This window comes from Cervus canadensis, chromosome 14 (assembly GCF_019320065.1).
Source record: "Cervus canadensis isolate Bull #8, Minnesota chromosome 14, ASM1932006v1, whole genome shotgun sequence".
Taxonomy (NCBI): Eukaryota; Metazoa; Chordata; class Mammalia; order Artiodactyla; family Cervidae; genus Cervus; species Cervus canadensis.
In genome coordinates, this window is record NC_057399.1 from 32625546 (window position 1) to 32648464 (window position 22919).

A 22919-nucleotide genomic window follows, 5' to 3' on the forward strand; every position below is an offset into this window, starting at 1 on the left:
ATAGATGTTTTTCTGGAGCTCTCTTGCTTTTTTGATGATACAGAGGATGTTGGCAATTTGATCTCTGGTTCCTCTGCCTTTTCTAAAAGCAGCTTGAACATCTGGAAGTTCATAGTTCACGTATTGCTGAAGCCTGGCTTGGAGAATTTTGAGCATTACTTTACTAGCGTGTGAGATGAGTGCAATTGTGTGAGTTTGAGTATTCTTTGGGATTGCCTTTCTTTGGGATTGGAATGAAAACTGACCTTTTCCAGTCCTGTGGCCACTGCTGAGTTTTCCAAATTTGCTGGCATATTGAGTACAGCACTTTCACAGCATCATCTTTCAGGATTTGAAATAGCCCAACTGTAATAGAATGTCTTAGATTGTGACTAATACTTATATAGTTATGCTTGACTTTATGATTGAAGATAGAATTCCAAAATTACTGGGTAAATTTGATTTTTAAATGACATGCAGTTCAGCACAGGGAATATAGCCAATGCTTTATAATAACTATAAATGGAGTATTATCTACAAAAATTTTGAATCACAAAGAAATAAATGAAAGGCATCATATGGCCAAAAAAAAAAAAAAAAAAAGACATACATTTTCCCTGTTGTAATTTGAGAGTGTGGTTTTTTTTTTTTCTTTTTGACATTTTCTTCTTATCATTCTACCATAATCCAAGTTATTTCATTGTGAATACTCTGACTCTACCAGATCTGGTAAAAGTTAAAAGGAGAAATTTGTCATAAGGAAGTTTCAAGATACCAGATACAGGAAGTTTCTTTGGGCCGTGTAAGGAAGAGGAAGCTGAAAGCCTCAGAGAATTCATTCTTGGTACACTGTCTTTTTTTCTCCCAAAGCAAGTCAGCTTTCTATGCAACTCCACGTACATGAATACAGATAGAAATCTTACAACTTTAGAGCATGGGTAACTTAACCTAAAAGAACAAAAAAGTCTGAGTAACTGTCTTTGAATCCCAGTTCCAAATTCCTCAGCAGGGAGACCATAAATGATTCAGTTTGAATTAGGTGACAACTCATGGTATAATCAAGTTATGGGGGGCAGGGTCACAAACCATAACACAGGGGCTAGAGGCTGACTACTCTGGGTGTAGAGGACATTTCTCAATGAAAGAGGGCAAAATCCTTAATCTAAATAAGGACACAGGAATTAACAGTCTATAAGCTAATAATTGCTTCCCAGGTGGCTCAGTAGTAAAGAATCCACCTGCTAAGCAGGAGATGTGGGTTCAGTCTCTGGATGACAAAGATCTCCTGGAGAAGGAAATGGCAACCCAGGTATTCTTGCTTGGGGAATTACATGAACAGGAGAGCCTTGCAGGCTACAGTCCATGGGGTTGCAATAGAGGCAGACACAATTTAGCGACTAAACAACAACAAACCAATAGTTATGCTGGGGGATTTCTACTCTTAAGAGTGAATCTTGGTATGGATCTTTTTATAAAGAAACATATTTTTAGTGAATTGGTACTACAAATGTTTTAAGTTAAATTTTTATTGTAAAGTAGAGCATAATTTGGAGAAGGAAATGGCAACCCACTCCAGTATTCTTGCCTAGAGAGTCCTGTGGACAGAGGAGCCTGGTGGGCTGCCGTCTATGGGGTCGCACAGAATTGGACATGACTGAAAGGACTTAGCAGTAGCAGCAGCAGAACATAATTATATAATAGATGCTTTGCATATTTTGCCAAATAATCATCTTTACCTCAAGGAGGTTATTTATTCCTGGCTTACAGATGGGATAATTAGTTTTTATGCACCAATATTAAACTTATCCAGTTACCTTAAGGGAAAGAGGGACCTGCTTGCCAGGAACACCTTTTTCTTTGAGACTCTAATGAAGGATGAAAGGATTGATTTAGAGATAGAGATATAAATAAATGCAGAGGAAAGTTTGAAAAAAAAATTTGCCATATCCAGCCAGACTTTGAAATGAATTGTCCTAAAATATGTGAATGATTCAAAGTAAAACAACATTGCTTGCTTATCTGTCTATCTGATTCACACTCCTGACTTTATCTTTTGGCATGTATTACTAGGCCTGGGGTAAATCAGCCTCTCTCCATAGCTCTTTTCTTGATGCCTTTAGAAGAGTAAATCTCTATCCTGGAAGGAAACAAACTAATTTGTGGATTTATCCCCAGTCTTTTGTTTGGGCCTGTTTCCTGTTCCAAGGGGAATAACTTTCCTATATCTTTTTCTGCTCTTAAGAGTGTTTTCATTATTTCATCAGCTAATGGCATGATTTATTTTTATACAAATGCAGAACTTTGCGTTTATCTCTATTACAACTCAGCCCTTATCATTCTTGCCCACAGAGTTCCATGTCATGCAATAAACTGTGACAAATGCTTCAGGATTACTAAGAAAATCCAACATTTTGGCAATATATATAAATTGTCCCTATCAAAACCATAATAGGCATTTAATAACTGTGCTAAGGGTTTAAAATATTTTTTCATCTAATCTTCAAAACAACTCTTCAAGGAAGATATTCTTATCCTCATTATACTGATGAGGAAATGGAAGCTTAGAAAATTTAAATGACTTCCTTGGTGAAAAGAGTAGTTCAAACCTGGGTTAGCCAGATTCCCTGAACCATGGATTTCTAACCTTTGCATCAAAACCACTTAAGGACTTTGTTGTTCAGTTTCTCAGTTGTGTCTGACTCCTTGCAATCCCTTGAACTGCAGCATGCCAGGCTTCCTTGTCCTTCACTATTTCCCAGAGTTTGCTCAAACTCATGTCCATTGAGTCGGTGAAGCCATCCAACCATTTCATCCTCTGTTGCCCCTTCTCCTTCTGCCCTCAATCTTTCCCAGCTCAGGGTCTTTTCCAATGAGTTAGCTCTTCACATCAGATGGCCAAAGTATTGGAGCTTCAGCTTCAGTACCAGTCCTTCCAATGAATATTCAGGGCTGATTTCCTTTACGATCGACTGGTTTGATCTCCGTGCTGTCCAAGGGAGTCTCAAGAGTCTTCTCCAGCATTGCAGTTGGAAAGCATCAATTCTTCGGCGCTCAGCCTTTGTTACAGTTATAAAAGGAAGTAAATGCCAAAGCTCCATCTCACATGTACTGTCAGTCTTGTTGCAGGTTTGGGTTGGGAATGACAATCAAGAACCAGTGCCACTGTATTCTATTACAAAGGGATAACAGAACTTGTGGCACAACACCCCATACTTGACAACTGACTGCTAATTTTTACTTCTAGCTATGACCTACAATCAGTTTTGAATCTAAATGTATTACCATCTAACCAAATTCACACTTTTTGTTTTTCCATATTGTGTGAAAGAATGTCTTGAAAGACAGTCAGATGTCTTGGAATTTTCTTTTATTATATCAAAGAATAGAGGAAACTTTCTGAAATATTTGCCCTGGGAGCAAATTTCTAGCTATGTCACCACCAGGGATCACATAAAAGCATTAAAAAGTTTGCTACAGAGTGAAAAGAGCTAAACATTCCAGGGTAATATTGGCTTAAAATCATAGTATCTTGGTGACGAGAGAGGCTTTCACTATCAGAATGACAGTAAGTCAGTCACTTTATCTCTCTGTGTGGGTAGATTGATTTCTCAAGTTTATAAGCCTATGACTAATATAGTTCCCTTGTCCGCCCTCTCTTCCCTATCCAAATCACTAATATAAAAAAAGAATACTTTCCTCCACAAGACAACCTCAATATCCACTAGTTCTACATGGCTTTTCCCTGCAAAAAGGCAGTGGACAGTAACAGATACCATGCCTGGTTGAATAAACATATCATTGCAAAATTCAGAAATATTATTTACTAGAATGAATGTATCTGTACTGTTTAGAGTTCTTAAACAGGTTTTGTTTTTTCCCCTCTTAAAGAGAATGCTTCCATTTCCACAGTTCAGATACTTTTCATTTTAACTGTAATGTTAAGGTCATCCTCAGCACTTTATGTTCTTTGTGTGGGTCTGTGTTCTGGTTTCTAATCTAGTTAACAGTTTTGTTTCTGCGGGAACTCTCATGATGGTTCCCTGCTTGTAATTTCACCCTTAATATTCTAAGCAGATTTTAGATCCGCTGTTGTGTCACAACTCCTATTTCTAATTTCTTTTTAGAAACTAAACAACAGCAACCACACAGCACTCTCTGGCATATTTTGCTTGTAAGACAGGAGCCATAGGAATGCAATTCCCCAGTATATCCCTTCCTAGGCGAAAACAGGGCTCCAGTTCATTATTTAAAGAAGTCAGTGTGGATTCAAGTCATTTCCTATCCTGCTATCATTTGCTCAAAGACCTTTTGCAATGGGTCTTATGTAAGAAGAAATGCAGGAGTTGCTTTGGTGAGATTTAAAGAAACAATTAAGTTCAAGCTAGACCTGAATTGCAGCATCATTTGTATGTGAAACAGGGGCTATAAATGTATCTGTTTTTTTCGGATTCACAGAAGGCTAATGATGAGTGAAAAAGGCCCGACGTAGTTGGATTACAGGCTACTGCTTTGGCCTCACCTGTTACCGTTGCCCCTTCCTTTACTGTTCTTCAGCCACTCTGACCTCTTTCCTGGTCCTTGAACTTGCCAAGCACATTCCCTTCTTAGGGTCTTTGGCTTTGCTAGTGTTTCTGCATGAAACTGTCTATACAGATAGCCACAGGACTGGCTCATTCTCCTTCTTCAGATCTCCACTCAAGTGTTCCTCTGGGAGGTCTTTCCTGACCACTATAAAATAGCACACTGCCTCCCCACTTCCTGGTCCTTTACTTTTCCTAGTGGCAATTATACTCTGGCACGTTATAAATTTAAGGCTTTTTTTTTTTTTTGGTCGCTGTATCAGAATACAAGCTCCAGTAGGGCAAGGGGTATGTGGGTTGTGTTCACATAGCATTTTTGGGGTCCTACCAAGAATGGCAAACAGTAGGTGCTCAGTAAATTTGTTGAACCAATGAATGAGGCTCTTCGGGATGGTGGAAATTGTTTCTCATTTGCCTGGCACTGCCGCCAGTCCACAGGCATCTGGGCACTTCATCCCAGCCTCTTTCTTTCCAGCACAAGTGACTGATTGGAATCAGACTCCCAGAACTGCACTGGCGCGAAATGGTGCGTTAGGAACGCGTTGCACCAAACCCTCGGCGCGACTTCCCTTGGCCTAGCGACCAGAGCTGTGGAACGACAGGTTTGTTGCACTCCGAACGTGGAAGGTAAAGCAGAAAAAGACAACCGTGAGCAGGACGGGAAAGTCTCTCTGCGGTGCCAGGTTGTACGCTGGGGAGCCCCTACCCGGCCGGGCTGACTCACTCCCAGCCGCCTTCACGGCGGGCGGCAGCCACGCACACGCCCATCTGCGAAGGGCCCGGCCCAGCTCAAGTTCCCCGCCCGCTCACGCCCAGGGGCCACCGCGGGAATCTCCGCGCACGCCAGTTTGCTTCCCGAGAAGCCCAGGTTCTGCGTAGCCAGTCGGCGGCCGCCCCCGGCGCGCGTCGGTGAAAGCGCAGCCTGGGTGGAGCGGCGCACGCGCAGTCCGGGGGTGCGCGCCAGGCGCCGGCCCCGCACCGAGGCGGTCTCTGCAGTGAACCAGACGCCAGACCCGAGGCCAACTGGGAGGCTGAGTCGGACGTAAATAGGACGTCCCAGCCAGTGTCGCCTGCGGCGCTGAGAAGACGATGTGAGTCCGGAGAGGGTGGAGACGACGACTGTGACGGGCTTCCCGGTTGCCCAAAGTGGGAGTGGTGTGGGTTGCAGGAAGGAGAGAGGAAGAGGAGCCGGAGCGGGCCGCAGCGGCCGACGCTAACGGCCTTCCTGAGCGCTGACAGGCTGGGCCCGCGTCCTGCTCGCTCCACAGCGCGCGCCGCCGCCTCGGCCCCTCGACCCCTTGGGGTCCGGACTTGGTGGCAGCGCGTCGGAGCGGAGGGCTTCTATTGCAGCGCAGGGAAAGGCCAAATCTTCGCCGCCGAGGGATGTGAGTGAGAGCCGAACCCGCACGGGAGGGCCCCCGAGGTCTCAGCCTGGGGTACACTCGGACCTTTGCCTGCTCCAGGGGCTTCGCAGACAGTGGCCAGCCGGAGGCACCCGGTAAGAGCCGTCCCCTCGGGCTTGGGGGCGCGTCCTCGTCGCCACATCCGTGCGGCGGGTGAGTGTTATTGCTGCCTGGGCTCCAGGTGGAGGGCAGCAGTTGTCTTTCTCCTCCTCTCCACCCCGCTCCGCCTCCCCCGCTGCTAGTGTCAGTAAACTTCCCGGCAAGAAAATCCTCATTTTTAGAAGGAAACCTCGGACGGAGTGTCTTGCTGTTGATAATTGCATCCTTATGTGCCTGATACTCCTCCTCGCCTTTACTTATTCCTCTTTAAAATTTTCTAGACATCTGAACAGCCTAGAAAAGAGCATCTATTTCCCCTGGATTTCTGCGGTAGTAACTATCGCTTTTTTTTTTTTTTCCCTTTTAGGTTTCGGAAGCAGGCAAGGCAACAAGATGTGATCTGTTTCTCTTCTTCAGAAGAGGCCTTTCCATCCCCTTTCCCCGAAGGTGGGTAAGCGATCCTGACTGCAGTCCTTTTTCTCTGCAGTCCTCTTTCTCTGCAGCAAAGACGAGGGTGTTTTGAGGTGTGAGTCTGTGCGTAGGAAGATTGGAAGCGTGTGTCGACAGGCAGGGCTCGTTGTTGCTTACTTCTTTGAAAATGGCAGTGCTGAACTTTGAATGTTGCCCTGGGAGGGTAAATTTGCGCTTTATTGTTGTTCTTTAAGAAACAGTCGTTATTTATTTCTCTGCTGATTGTACATTGTTTTTCTTTGCAGAGAAAACGTCATCCAATACTCTTTCTCCTCAAGCAGCAGAAGATTCTTAATCTTTGAGGGAGAAACATTTTCAAGTAATAAGAGATACCTATTGAGAGGACACGTTAGCTGCTCTTGCTGGGGTTTCTGCTACCGCATAGAATGCTTCCTGGACAGTTTTATCTGCTTAAGTTTGCTGTGTCGGTTGAATTTACCCATTTTGCTTTCCGGTGGTTATTAATCTGTCCGGAGGAACTCCTTTTCTCTGAATGAAAGGATAGAGGCAGCTGAGTATGTCATAGGGGGAGGAGAAATGTGGAGAAGGAAACTGCAAGTGGGAATAAGCGATGACGATTGGTTTTGGTTTCATAATAGGTTTGTACAAGTTGGGCTACTGCAGGTATTCTGATGGAACACCCAGAGGATATTAAGATGAATAATCAACCTTTTTCCTCCCTTTCCCTTCCCCCTTTACCATTTTGGGTATGAGAATCCCTTGCTCCTGTGTGCATATATCTTTTAATATGTAACATATCTGCAAACTGGATGTGTCCAGCATTTGCCTTAACATGTATTTACCGGTACAGGAAAACTACAGTACTTGCTGACTAGATAAGCATACAATGCTTATTTCTTTCTCTGAGTATAGGAAGGGAACATGGTTTTTTTCTCTATTTCAACTGGCTGTTTCTGAAAGATGAGATGCTTTTTAGACCAAATAGGGACGGACATTAACTTTGGGGTCAGATCTGGGTTTGAATTCTGGTGTTCCTGCCTTTTAATAGTGTTAATTTAAAATCTCTTTGAGCCTCACTCTCTTATAAGATTGTTGTGGAGATTGAATAAAATTACTCATGCAAAGTAGTACATTGCTTGGCCACTGTGAAAGTCATGGCTATTGTCCTGACTGGGTAGGCAAAGAAAGGATGTTAGAAAAGGGCAGGATGATTGCATAAGGTGATCTGCCAGTGACTGGTGTTTCTTCCTTTTTAGTCTAAGGAGAAAAAGGACTTTCATATCTTGAACTGGTTGAGGGGTCTTAGAGCCTTTTTATGGAAAGGTTTGACCCTTCTCTCTCCTCATGAATGCACTACCCCCTGCATTTGTGCTGCCACTACCTACTGTTGTGCTGCCCTCTTATGGTTAACCGGGCTAATAAGAATTTTCTTTTGCTCCTCTCCCCTTTTTTTCCCCTTTTCTTTTCTTTTCTATTTAGCCCCCTTCCCTTTGCTCCCAGTTTCTCAAATTGTGTGCTGGGGTGCCCCAGGGTGCCACTGAACTCAGGCTTGAACTGATAATTTGAGGTAGTTCACAGTTTCAACATTAGATTGACACATTCCTTTCTACAATGTCATGTTTTCACATAGCTGTATTTTTAAAGGTTGCTCTGATAAAAAGCAACTACTGTAGGAAATAGAATACTGGAATGTGATGTTGTCCAGTTTGATTCCAAGTTTGAGAGTTTGTACAGAGCCCAACAAACACTAAATTATAAGGACATTAATACTTAAGTGGTTTGACACCACCCCCATGTAAGTATTTCTTTTGGTCTGGGGGTGCTATGAAAAAATTACTAAGTCTAAGGATTCCCTAAATGGAGAAAGTTTGGAAGCCTTTGCCTTAGTTTTTGGTTGGCTTCTGATTTAAAGAAAAAAAATTAATGGAAAAACTGCATTTTTAAATGTTGTTCACTAATTGATGCCCTTCACCAGCAAAGTTATTGATACACTTATTAATACAAAGTTAGTGCCAGCTGATCACAGCTTAGGATGTTTACTTTCCTATTTAATATCTTTATAGCTACTATCTAGTTCCTTTATTTTACAGTGATCCTATTGCTTGTCATTCTGATTACTTTCTGGTTTCTCTAGTACTGGTTTTCTATTAGTATTTTTGACCATCTCCTTAAACTTAACTTTGCCCCAAATGAAAATCATCTTTTTATGCCCCTTTGTAATTTCCTGCCCTCTGTTGGCCATACAGACTTTAAATTAGACATAATCTTTAAACTGCCTCTCGTTTATCTCACATACTAATCCATTCACCATGTCCTATTCATATTTATTTTGTCATCCATACCTCTGCTTCTCCCACTTCTACTACCTGAATCCCAGGACTCATCCTCAGCCTAGAATATTGGAAGTCATATCAACCCCTTTGAATCCAGCATCTCTTCCTTCTACAAATACCACTCTGATACTCCTTTTTGTGGCACTCTCTTGCTCCCAAATCCTCAGTGGCCTCCCACATGCCACCTATTATGTTGAACTTCTTTTTCCTGGCTTTCAAAATATTCTGTCATCAGTCCCTGCCCTGTTTATTCAGTTTTGTCTAAGGACCTTCAGCAAGCATCCTCTGCTCTAGTATTGCAAGCTGTGTCTCATACTTCCTAGTAACAGGTAAGCTTATTCTGTTTTTTAACTTTCACATGTTTTCCATCCTTCTTCCAGTAAGTCCGGTTCTACATCCTATTGCATGAGTCACTAGGTGTGGAATAACTGAGCAGAGCCTCAGTCTCCTCATCTGAAAACTGAGAATTGTACTTTTTCTGTAAGCTCGTAGTGAAAATTACATGATACGTGAAAAACCCTCAGGAATAGGGCCTGGCACATTAAGGACTCCCAGATGTAAAGTAAACTCCTTTAACAATAAACTATTGTCATAATTATACAATGCTCTGAATATAATAAGCTATTATTATTAAAACAATTTATTACCACTACTACTAAGTTGAAAGTTCCACCTCATTCGTGAAAATGTTTCTCACTAACTCTTGCTTTTTTCCTCTCTACAGTTCTATAGTTCTTTTAGTCTTAGCATATCATCATATAGTTTAATTATATATTATACTTTGGTTGTTTGATAATTATTTCTCTGTTAGCCACATCTTTTCAAGTTGATTGTGTATGAGAAACAAAATTTAGATTAAACCCACACACATACAAACCCACAATGCTGAGTACATGGGGAACATTCAAGAAATGCTGTGTATTAAAAAGGAATTTTAGGCCATTACCAGACAAATATTTATTCATATCTACAACATAAAGGTACTTTGCTATATATCCAAAAGAGATGCAGAAAAATGTAAAGCAGGTTCCTTTCCTTGAGGACTTATAATGTAATAGGGGAGATAGGCAAATAATAAAAGTTATAAATCTCTGATACCATATAAGGTTGAAGTGAGCAGACAAAGATCCAGAGAAGAGGTAGAGTCAAAACTGGGCAGAATTTGATTTTACATAAGAGGAAGGAACTTGTATAGGAAGTAAAGGCAAAATACGCAGGCCAGGCTCAGAGAACAGTACATAACAAGTTGACTGAAGTGAAGGTTTGAGTGGGAGAGTAGTAAGAAATCAGGTGAAAATGTTTGGGATTAGATGGATGGATGTCTTTAAGTGCAGGGTTAGAAGAATGTACTTTGATTCATAGGTAATAGACAAGTTTTAAAGGTTTCACAGTGAGAAAGAACTTGCTTAAAAAAAGGTATTTTAAGAAAATCACAGTGGCACCAGAGCTGGGTAGAGTATGAGTTGGAAAGAGAAGTGATAGACCTAGGAAAATCATCTAGGCCTGAGGTAGTGAGAATTTGAATTTAGTAAAAATAAGACTGGAGAGATGTCACGCGAGATTTTGTTCTGGACTGGATAAGAAAGGAAGATGTAATGCGGGGAAGGAGAGGAGTAATCAGAGATGACTGAAGTTTTGATCCGCAGTGACGAGAAATTAGAGTGTTGAGAACATGTGCATTAGGAACATGTGCATTAGGAAACCTAGAGAGGTTTAAAAATATGGCCAAAGACACTCATTTAGTTGGTGACAAAAAAAAAGAACAAGGATTTAATTAATGACTGTACTGACAGAAATAGGTATGAAATATTAGCTAGTTGATGGGGTACAGACATCTGGGCTTGTAGCTTGGATTTGTTGAGTTTGACGTGACAGTGAGATAAGCAAGTGTAAACAGATCACCAGAGAGTGGGACAATGTGAATAGAACTTAGTAAAGAAATTTAAGGCTGAAATTGTTGTGCTTAGAGAGAAAAGCAGGGGATCTGAGATTGAGCCTTGGGAACTGCACATACTTGGAGAGTGAGTGAAAGAAGAGGAATTGGCCAAGGCAACAAAGACAGAGCAGTTAATATGAGAGGCAAGTGAGTGGGAAGGTTAAGAAGGTGGGAGTGGTTATCAAGTTGATCATGGTTGATCACTGCCAAAAAGTGAGAAGACTCAGAATTGAAAAAGGTCTTATAAATGTTTACTGGTGTTTTTATTAATATAAAAACCTAGAAAAGCAGAAGAAAGAAGAAAATTGCTTATGGTTTTCCCGTGCAGAAGTAACCACTGCTAATATTTTGTTCTCTCTAGTGTAACAGACAACCTCTGAATTTGATTTTTGGTTGATTGATGGAGACTTTTTTTCAAAGCTCTCCATCCCTGGGACTAATGATGAGAATTTTAGACATAGTAAAGACCAGAAGGTATTTTTTGAAAGAATGTTTGTCATTTATCTGTGTCCTCTCATATCGTACTACATAGGCGCCCGTGTTTCTTATGGGCATTATTCCTGCATTTGTATTATCTGAATGAGTGGACATTAAGTGGTTAGCATTAAGATATTTAGTGGTCTGTCAGGGTAGACAAATGACTGTTGGTGCAGTTGTTTTGGTAAGATCTGAATAAAATGCTGCTGCTGCGTCGCTTCAGGCATGCCCGACCCTGTGTGACCCCATAGATGGCAGCCCACAGGTTCCCCCATCCCTGGGATTCTCCAGGCAAGAACACTGGAGTGGGTTGCCATTTCCTTCTCCAATGCATGAAAGTGAAAAGTGAAAGTGAAGTTGCTTAGTTGTGTCCGACTCTTAGTGACCCCATGGACTACAGCCTACCAGGCTCCTCCATCCATGGGATTTTCCAGGCAAGAGTTCTGGAGTGGGTTGCCATGATAAGGATATTAATTGCTAAAAGAAAAGAGAAATTCTTACAGATAACTTAGAATACTGAAGGTAGCATATTTTAGGACTATTCAGATTAGGAGAATTGGAAAAGGTAAAAGGAAGTGTTATCTGTTTTTGAAAACTGTATGATAGAGCTACTCTGGAGGTGACTGAGGTAGAGATAGTCTATGGGCTATTTGTTTTGCTTGAATGCATATTTTTATCTTCCCAAGAACACTCTTCTGCCTTCTTTGTTGATATCAGTCCTCGAGAATGGGGCATTCATTATTGATTACTAAATTATTTTAGTTTAATTCTGATCATGAAATATAATTCCACTAGGTAATATTTTTATAATATAAAAGGTAGTATAATGTGAGAAAGTATACTGTTTTGGAAATCAAGATCAAAGACTGAGCGCTGTTAATATGGTGTGTGACTTTGAGCAAATCACATAATCAAGTGAGTCTTGTTTTTTCCTCATTTAGAAAATGAAGGAGTTTTTAAAAAAAATTAAGTTTAAGAGATAAATGGTTTAAATGTTTGTAACAAAAAAACAGCAGCCCTTTGCCTCTACCTGCTTCTCCCCCCATCTCTTATTCATGTTCATCAGGAAACCACTTACAAACCTTACAAGGGTGTCTTCTGGTACTTACCTCTATTTTCTAAATAACACAACCTACCATCAATAGACCCTCTCCTCCAATTCTGTATCTGTGTCTATACTCTGCCCTTTCCCCCCTTTACAATGTATGTGCTGTTCAGTGTCCCATGTAAGGCTTCTTCATCTGTTTGGGTAGAGGAACCCATCCCCTTTTACCTTCAAGGACTTTACCATTGTATTTCTTTCTCTTTGTCTTGCATTCTCCATTTTTCCTCTACTGGATCATTTCCATTAGTATGTATTTTTGTTGCTATTGCTTTATGACAAACCCATCCTAAAACTTAGTGAAATAAAATAGCTGCTTTATTAGACTCAGATGTTTTGAGTCAGTACTTAAGATCAGGCACATCAGGGATGGCTTGTTCCTCCTCTTCAGTGTCTAGGACATCAGTTGGGAAGAGCTGCTGGCGGGGGTAATGTGAAGGCAGAGGACAAGAATCATCTGGAGGTATCTTCACTCACATGACTGGCTGTTTGACTTGAGATCTCAGCTCAGGCTCTTCACTGGAGCACGTATCAATACATGTGGCTTGGACTTCGTTAAAACATCAGGGGCTCAGGATACTTGGCTGTCTTACATGATGAGTCAGGGTTTAAAAGTGAGTGTTTCAGTGAACATGGCGAAGGTAGGGTGAAGAATAGACTCTGTTAATCATGTTATTGAACTAGGTTCACTTGCCTGATGTGCAGCAAGACACATGCTGAGATAGTAAGTTCGCAGCAGAGAAAATGTTTACTCACAGGTCACAGCTAAGTGAGGAAACCAGAGAACAAATCTCAAATTTGTCTCCCTAAAGGCGAAGGTTTTGAGATATTTAAGGGATAAAGGAGCGGGGTGGTCTGAAGCATGGGGAAGGGTGATTGGATGCAGGCAAAAGGTATAGTGATTGAAGTTCTCCACGGAACTGAACTACATGCTTCTTCACGGGGTGCATGTTCAGAAATTGGTGGCATTAGCATGATCTGAGGGTGGAGTTTTTAGCCTTCTGATATAAAAAGGTGATGCATTGGATACTTAGGTAGGCGTAGTTGAATTAGACTGGTGGTCTCAGCTGGTTTGAGCTTGTCAAGATCTAGCTCTGAGTTCCTGAAAAACAACTTAAGCAACCATTATTATAGTGATTCATACATCAAAGGTGTTATCTATGAGAAAGCTATTGGGAGTTTAGATATATTGCTTGGCTAGTGACTGTTAGCTATATGGATTCTTAAAAAAATTTACTTAGTTATTTTCGACTGTGCTGGGTCTTTGTTGCTTTGTACAGGCTTTTTCTCTAGTTTCATTGAGTGGGGGCTGCTCTCCAGTTGCAGTGTAAGGGTTTCTCATTGCCCTGGCTTCTCTTGTTGCAGAGCATGGGCTCTAGTGCACGTAGGCTTCAGTAATTGTGGAATGTGGGCTCCGTAGTTGTGGCTTATGGGCTCTGGAGCATGGGCTCAGTAGCTGTGATGCACAGGCTTAGCCGCCCCACCGCATGTGGAATTTTCCCGAACCAGGGATTGAACCCATGTCCCTTACACGGAAAGGCAGATTCTTAACCACTGGACCACCAGGGAAGTCCTTGAGTTTACTTTTGTGTATGGTATTATGATGTGTTCTCATTTCATCATGTAAATTTCATCATACATGTAAAACATGTAGCTGTCTAGTTTTCCCAGACCACTTATCGAAGAAACTGTCTTTTCTCCATTGTGTATTCTTGCCTCCTTTGTCATTGATTAGGTGACAGTAAGTGTGTGTCACCTGGTAGATATTTCGTCAGTGTCCATTTTATGCTGTGCACTGCATGTATTCCTGGAGAGGGAAATGGCAACCCACTCCAGTATTCTTGCCTGGAAAATCCCATGGACAGAGGAGCCTGGCAGGCTACTACAGTCTGTGGGGTCACAAAGAGTTGGACACGACTAAGTGACTAAACCACTGCATATGTTATTAAGGATAAGTCAGTGAACATCATCTTTAATATCGTGGTAGTCTCTCGACTAAGTATACTAAGGATCCAGATGTAAAGAGAAGTATAACGTGGCAGTGAAATAAAGGCATATACTCATTGCAGAGATTGTCTCTTAGGAACAGTTACAGTAACTGTCAAGTAATTTTTAGATTTTGTTATGCCTTTTAAGAGTTTCCTTTTTAAAAAAAATTTTTTTTTCGAACATGCTTCCTTGTGGTCAGTTTTTATAAATGTTCCATATGTGCTCGAAAAATATATTTTAGGTGGAAAGTTGTAATATATTTGTCATTTTTATAGTGGATTGTCTCTTATCAGTTTATGGAGCTCTTTGTGTATTAGAGATATTCTTTGATAAATGAATTGCAAATATTTCCCTCAGTCTGTTTGTCTTTTGATTTTGTTTATGGCCCTCTTTCTCTAGAGAAATCGAAAATTTAATATAATGGATCTTTTTCTTTATTGTGGAGGTAGAAAACTTAAATGACTAAAGTGTCATCAATGAATATAAAGGGTCTTGTTATGGAATATAGTAGGGAGAAGTGGAGATTATGGGGAACTGGGGAATGCCTGTCCTGCCTAAGGCATTGAAATTGAAGTGAGAATAAGAAAACTACTTTATTAGTCAAGGAAAATAGGGACTCAGACACTGAATTTGTGTGACTTGTTAAATTGATTTTGAGTTTTCCATTTGGTGTAAGAAAGTTTTTCCATTCCTTCTCTCAAAGATTCTTCCAGTATTTTTATTGTTTTGTTTTTTACATTAAAAATTTAATTCATATATAATTTATTATTTATTTATTTTTGGTCACACTGGATTTCCATTGCTATGCATGGACTTTGTCTAGTTCCAGTGAACAGCGAAATCCCATGGACAGAGAAGCCTGGCAGGTTATAGTCACAGGGTCACAAAGAGTTGGACACAACTTAGCGACTAAACAACAATATAGTTATAGCATATTTTCTCCAGTTGTACTGCCAGTTATGCCAGTGCTTTTTATAAAAACTAAATATCCTTTTCTATTGCATAGCAATGTCATCAGATTACACTATATATTTAGATTTATTTCTGGATGCTCTTTTGGTTCCCTGATCTGTGTAGGGTATACCAGTACTATTTTGGCCAGAGTTGTTTTATATATTCTTTTCCATTATGGTTTATCACACTGTATTCAGTATAATTCCGTGTGCTATACATTAGGACCTTGTTTTTTATCCATTCTGTTTGTAATATTTTACATCTACCATCCCCAAACTCTTAGTCCATCACTCTGTTTTCACTCCTCCCTGTTGGCAACCATACTTTTGTTCTCTGTATCTATTAGTCTGTTTTGTAGTTGGTTCATTTGAGCTGTATTTTAGGTTCAACATGTGATACCATATGCTATTGATATTTGTCTTTCTCTTCCTGGCTTACTTCACTTAGCATGCTAATCTCTAGTTTTATCCATGTTGCTGCAAGTGGCATTATTTAGTTCTTTTTTATGGCTGAGTAGTATTCCATTGCATATATGTACCTTGCTGCTTTATCCATTCATCTTTTGATGGGCAGTTAGGTTGTTTCCATGTTTTGGCTGTTGGGAACAGTGCTGCTGTGAACATAGGGGTGCATGTACTTTTAAAAAATAAATATGGAACTTTTAATCATTTTTTTAATTATTTAGTTGTTTTTGACTGTTCTGGGTCTTTGTTGCTGTGCGCAGGCTTTCTCAAGTTGCAGCGAGCAGTGGCTGCTCTCTAGTTGTGGTGTGCAAGCTTCTCATTGCAGTGGCTTCTCTCGTTGTGGAGCATGGACTGTGGAGTGCTCAAGCTTCAGGCGTAGTGGCTTGCGGGCCCTAGAGAGAGGGCTGGGTAATTGTGGCACATAGGCTTAGCTGCTCCACAGCATTTGGGATCCTCCTGGACTAGGAATTGAAGCAGGGTCCCCTGCTTTGCTAGGCAGATTATGACCACTGGACCACCATGGAGGCCTCTGCATTTACTTTTTTGAATTATAGTTTTGTCTGGGTATAATGCCAGGAGTGGAATTGCTGGGTTATAGGATAATTCTGTTTTTAGTTTTCTGAGGAACTGTCATACTGTTTTCCATAGTGGCTGTGCCAGCTTGCTTTCCCACCAACAGTGTAGGAGGGTTCCCTTTTCTCCAGCTCCTCTCTAGCATTTGTTATTTGTAGACTTTTTAATGATGGCCATTCTGACTGGTGTGAGGTGGTACCTCATTGTAGTTTTTATTTGCATTTCTGTAATAATTAGTGATGTTGAGCATCTCTTCATGTGCCTACTGGTCATCTGTGGAATATACACATTTTTATTTGATGGGATTCTTGTTACTGTTAAGATAGTGTTAAGTTATTGTTAAGATACTGTTCCTCTTCATTAATCCAGAGAAAGGGTTATTTTATCCTATTACAGCATTTATAAGTGTATTTCAAATAAAGAGTCTATAAATGCACAAGTAAAGAAATGTCAGTAAATAGCCAGTGACTTTTTGTACCATCTTGGTTTAATCCCTTGGTTCATGGGCTTCCCTGGTGACTCACTGGTAGGGAACCCACCTGCCAATGCAGGAGACATGGGCTTGATCCCTGGTCCTGGAAGATCTCCTGGAGAAGAGAATGGCAATCCACTTAAGTATTCTTGCCTGGGAAATCCCATGGACAGAGAAGCCTGGCAGGCTACCATCCATGAGTTCCCAAAAGAATCAGACATTACTTAGCAACTGAATGACAACATCAGTTTCACAGAGGATCTTTTTCTCTAGTAAACACTTGCAAGTTTTGGATAATGTAAGTATATAGCAGTTCCCCTCCCTCAACCAAATTACTTTGGTTTTAAAGCATTAAAACCCCTTCTGTTTACAAAATTTAGCCTGAGGCTTTAGACTAAATGTGCCACTACATGTGGAGATCCTTACTCTTGATCAGTGATGCTTTTAAGGAAAACTTTTGATTAAAAGGGGAAAATGTGAAATAAAGAAGAAACCTCAGCTAAAATTGAGACAGGCCTGTATGGGGATCTCTCAGGCCCTGCCATGCACCTACCCAGGTAAACTGAAAATTGTATGCTTCCGTTATTGACACGAAGGAAGCTTCCCAGGTGGTGCAGTTGGTAAAGAATCCACCTTCTAAGTGAAGGAGATGCAAGAGATATGGGCTCGATTCCTGGGTTGGGAAGATCTTCTGGAGAAGGAAATGACAACCCACTCCAGTATTCTTGCCTGGAAGATTCCATGGACAGAGAAGCTTGGCAAGCTATAGTCCATGAGGTCGCAAAGAGCTGGACACAACTAAGCACGCACACTATTATTTATACCATTATAACTCCAAAGACATAACCTATTTTAATGTAACCAATGACCTTAAACTAGCTTTCATTTACCAAAATTTAATCCTGTTGAATAGATCATGTGAACTTGAAAAGCATTTTGGGTTATATTCTGTGATATTTCTTTGATTACTGCAAGTGCTTGTTTGTTTTTAAGCAAATAGAACTCTTTTACAAGCAAATTTTAGCAATACTATCTGAAGGTAGAAAAGAAAACAAAACCCACATGTCTACAACACCTATATACACATGAACACGCAGACAGATGCAAACAGGAACTGTTTGATTTAAAATTTTAGCCATATAGTGATACAAACCCAGAAGAATAATAGATGCAAAATGTATTTGCATCCTGTAAGGGTCTTTTTAGTGCTGTTTTTGGAGTCAGTTTATTTTTTAGAAGCTTCTGCATGCCAATCAAAAATGCTTTTTATTGTCTCACAAGAGGTTTGGAATCCTCTCTTTCGGTGGACTTATTTAAAACAAATGTTTCCCCTTTGAATGGGAAGGGTCACTTACCTAACAAAAGGAAACAGAAAGCAAGTTTTCTCCTAGGAGTTTTGTAGTCTATCTTACCAAAATCTACCAAAAATCTAGGGTAGTTGTTATTTAACACTTTTCTTCTAAATATTTACTTGCTCAAGTTAACTTCAAAACAGTAATTAGGATTATAGCATTTGAATCTTCACAGGGTCCAATTTTAAAGGGGTAGGTTTTTGCAGAGGAAGAAATAGGCATGGAGGTGGGACCTGAGCACAAAATAGCTGCTGGGATGTAGTTTGAGACTAATGGGTGATCAGGGAAGACACACGATGGCTCTTGAGACAAAGAAGTTGGGGGAGGGTGAGGTGTAGGAAGCTTCAGAAGCCATTTTGTTCTTTTTTAGTTTTTGTTGTTGTTTTTGTTGTTTCATCCAATTTAGAAATGTTATCTTACAAAGTGGAAATTTTAGAGTTTTGTGTACATTTGGATTAGTTTTGTTTAATTATAGAACTGTAGTCCTCCACTTTAATCTTAAGCAAAACAAGTTTGGGGAGATTGAAAATTCCCCATACAGCCCATTGTAATTCTGATTACTTGTAGTTTGTTCAGGTCACTTAGTTAAAAGTGCACATGCTGGGGTCCCTGGTTTTTAAACATGAAACTGTCCAGAGTCCTGAAAGGCGGGCTCTGTCTGCTTAGAGCATTTAAGTGACCAGAATCTGCCCCCCTCCAAAACCCCTCACTACTACACACTGTAGAAAGCAACTGAGTGCTCTCCAAAGTCAGAGCCTCAAACCTGAAAGGACCAAACCTCTCCAGATGCTGAGTAAAGTCAGAAAGCTCAAAGTGCAGAAGGAACGGAGCTTGGAACCTAAGAGGACACTTACTTAGCAAACTTCGATGCATGAAACAGGGCTCTCAAAGCCAATGCACTGGGACAACCCAGAGGGATCAGATGGGGAGGGAGGTGGGATGGGGGGTTTGGGACAGGGGGACACATGTACACCAGTGGCTGATTTAGGTCAATGTATGCCAGAAACCACCACAGTATTGTAAAGTAGTTAGTCTCCAATTAAAATAAATTAATTAGTTTAAAAAAAAAAAGCTGGCAATAGCTCATTGAAGTGATGAGCACAAGGGCCTTGGTGTTGGTACCTTGCTTGATTCCAGGATTCATTGTCTCAGGGTTCACCTGCTTTGGGTCCCACTTCTGACACCAAAAATGTCAGCTTTAGTAATACATTTGCCATTTATTTTACCAGCAAAGTTGGTTTATTTGGAAAGAGCCAAAGAGATTGCAGTTTTGGAAATGCAAGCTATGGTGAACCATGGGCAAATTTAGAGAACAAAGAGGGGGAACTTACTTTTATAAGGAAAAAGGGGAAACTTGGAGGGGCCCTTAACCAAAGAGTCCATTGGCAGAAGCTGGGAATTCAGGGTATGGTGGATTCTCATTGGTGGGCATCTATAGTCTGATTGGCTGAGCTGTCATGGAGCAGAGAGAAGTTTTCTTCTTCCCCCTGGTTAATAAAGCAGAGGCACCTTCCTGTCAGAAATGTAGGCATGTCTTTTCCTGCTTGGAGCAATGGATGATGCATAGTAGTGCCTGAGAGGTCCTGCTGCAGGCTGTCCCTACTCTGAATTTAGCTGAGATTTCTTTGGTTAATTACACACTTTATGTAATAGTCTTCGCCCCTTCATGGATCACAGCCTTGTCCTGGCAAAGGGGTTTGCTTACTTCAGTGAAGCTATGAGCCATGCCATACAGGGCCACCCAAGGTGGGCGGTCATAGTGAAGAGTTCTGACAAAACATGTCCCTCCTCCCACTGGAGGAGGGAATAGCAAACCACTCCAGTATTCTTGCCGTGACAACCTTATGAACAGTGTGAAAAGGCAAAAGAAGACACGACACTGGAAGATGAGCCTCCCAGGTCGGAAGGTGTCCAATATGCTACTGGAGAAGAGTGGAGGGCAATTACTGATAGCGCCAAAAAAAATGAAGTGGCCAGGCCAAAGCGGAAATGACTCTCAGTTGTGGATGTGTCTGGTGATGAGAGTAAAGTGCGATGCTATAAAGAACAATATTGTGTAGGACTTGGAATGTTAGGTCCATGAATCAAGGTAAATCAGACGTGATCAAACAGGAGATGGCAAGAGTGAATGTTAACCTCTTAGGAATCAGTGAACTAAAATGGACAGGAATGGGTGAATTTAATTCAGCTAGCCATTATATCTACTACTGTGGGCAGGAATTCCTTAGAAGAAATGGAGTGTCCCTCATAGTGAACAAAGGAGTCCAAAATGCAGTATTTGAATGCAGTCTCAAAAATGACAGAATGATCTTGGTTCATTTCCAAGGCAAACCATTCAACATCACAGTAATCCAAGTCTGTGTTCTAACCATCGGTGCCAAAAAAGCTGAAGTTGAACAGTTCTCTGAAGACGTACAACACCTTCTAGAACTAACACCAAAAAAGATGTCCTTTTCATCATAGGGGACTGGAATGCAAAAGTCAAGAGATACCTGGAGTAACAGGCAAGTTTGACCTAGGAGTACACAATGAAGCAGGGCAAAGGCTAACAGAGTTTTGCCAAGAGAATGCACTGGTCATAGCAAATGCCCTCTTCCAACAACACAGGAGAAGACTACACATGGACTTTACCAATGGTCAATACTGAAATCCTATTGATTATATTCTTTCTAACTGACTATACATGCAGCAAAATCAAGACCTGGAGCTGACTATGGCTCAGATCATGAGCTCTTTACTGTAAAATTCAGGCTTAAATTGAAGAAAGTAGAGAAAACCACTAGGCCATTCAGGTATGACCTAAGTCAAATCCCTTATAATTATATAGTAGAGGTGATGAACAGATTCAAGGGATTAGACCTGGTAGACAGAGTACTTTATAGACAAGGTTCATAACATTGTACAGGAGGCAGTGACCAAAACCATTGCAAAGAAAAAGAAACGCAAGAAGGCAAAGTGGTTGTCTGAGGAGGCCTTACAGATAACCTGAGGAAAGAAGAGAAATGAATGGCACAGGTGAAAGGGAAAGATATACCCAACTGTATGTAGAGCTCCAGAGAATAGCAAGGAGAGATAAGAAAGCCTTCTTAAGTGAACAGTGCAAAAAAGTAGAGGATAACAATAGAATGGGGCAGACTAGAGATCTCTTCAAGAAAATTGGAGCTATCACAGGACTATTTCATGCAAGGTTGGTCATGATAAAGGACAGAAATGGTAAGGACCTAGTGAAGCAGAAGAGATTAAGAAGACATGGTAAGAATACATAGAAGAACTGTACAGAAAGATCATTATGGCCTGGATAACCATGATGGTGTGGCCACTCACCTAGAGCTAGACATCCTGGAGTGTGAGGTCAAGTGGGCCTTAGGTAACATTACTACAGACAAAGCTAGTGGAGGTGATGGAATTCCAGCTGAGCTATTTAAAATCTTTTAGGATTATCTTCTATGTATATGAGACTATACTTGGTTTGAGGCTTCCCAGGTGACATGAGTGGTAAAGAACCCGCCTGCCAGTGCAGGTTAGACGTAACAGACACGAGTTTAATCCCTGGGTTGGAAAGATCCCCTGAAGGAGGGCACGGCAGCCCACTCTAGTATTCTTGCCTGGAGAGTCCCATGGTCAGAGGAGCCTGGTAGACTGCTGTCCGTGGAGTTGCACAGAGTCGGACATGACCGAAGTGACTTAGCATGCATGCATATGCTCGGTTTACATAAATGTTTACTTTTCTCTAAGTCAACTGCATAGAGCTCTTTACCAATTAATTATCAATTAATTAGCAATTACCAGTTAATTAGCAATACCATCTGGAGGTGGAAAAATATATCTATAATGTACATACATAGATAAAATATGCAGACAGGCACAGAGATCTCGGAGCTCTATTCCAGAACTTTGGCCATGAATCGAGTACAATACAAAACTCACTAATTTATACATAATTGTGTCTCTTGTGGAACAAGTTAAAGATACCTACCTTTAAAGCTTTTTGTTAATGTTTATGAAGAAATAAAGATTTGTGTTTGTCTTTGACAAGTAACCTTAAGAAGGCTATGTTCTACAGTTTGGGCACGAGAACGCTTTTAGCAGTTTATATTTTTTAAAAAGCCTCTTTCTGTCTTTAGTCTCAGGTGAGCCTGGGCATTTTTTTATACACCTTTTGGGATATTTACTTTCAAAGATACAGTAAAGTTTACATCTTAAGGGACAGAGAAAGGATGCAGGTTTTCTCTTGGCAGTTTTGGAGTACATTTGCCTATTACCAGAACTTTAGGGCAATTACTATTTATAGGGCATGATATGACCTCTGTCTAATTCACTGTAGGGGAGAAAGCCTCTAATATCATTCCTGTCATGCCTTGAATATTGGCCTGTAGCTGAGTCATTACCTGGTTATTTGCAGGAGGTCCTAGGACAGGTTCTGGCCATATCTATGAGAGGTGGCGTTTAGTCCAGGGCCCCCTAGATCCAGATGATCTTCTGGTGGGTCAAGGGTAGAGAGCCGGGGACAAGAGGTGTGTAAGAGGGAGAAGAAAGGGGGTTTATGTCAGATTTGATTTTTAATTTTGTTCTGAGTTTAATTTCTGTTCTTTTATCTCATTAAAGGAATAATTAAGGCTAATCATTATATTTCTTCATATTCACTTTTAACTTTGGTCTTCCCATATGAACCAATAATACAGTTGCTTAAGATGAGAAAATTGAGAAGTTTTTTCCAGTTTGAAGGATCCATTGTCTGAGCATTGAGGAGTAGGATCTTCTTAATAGTGACTTA

At 40.8% G+C, this 22919-nt stretch overlaps 1 protein-coding gene across 5 annotated transcripts in view; it reads left to right on the forward strand.

Annotated features, from left to right (window-relative positions):
* The first annotated feature begins 5915 nt into the window (after nt 1-5915).
* JAK2 (Janus kinase 2) overlaps nt 5916-22919 on the forward strand; it is a 115415-nt gene continuing 98411 nt past the window's right edge. For 4 of the 5 annotated variants that reach the window (XM_043486603.1, XM_043486602.1, XM_043486605.1 and 1 more), the window contains exons 1-2: nt 5916-6057; nt 6429-6508. The gene's annotated coding sequence lies outside the window, so the exon portion shown is untranslated. Of the gene's footprint in view, nt 6116-6428; nt 6509-22919 lie in introns of all 5 variants that reach the window. The other variant, XM_043486601.1, reaches the window with a different exon arrangement.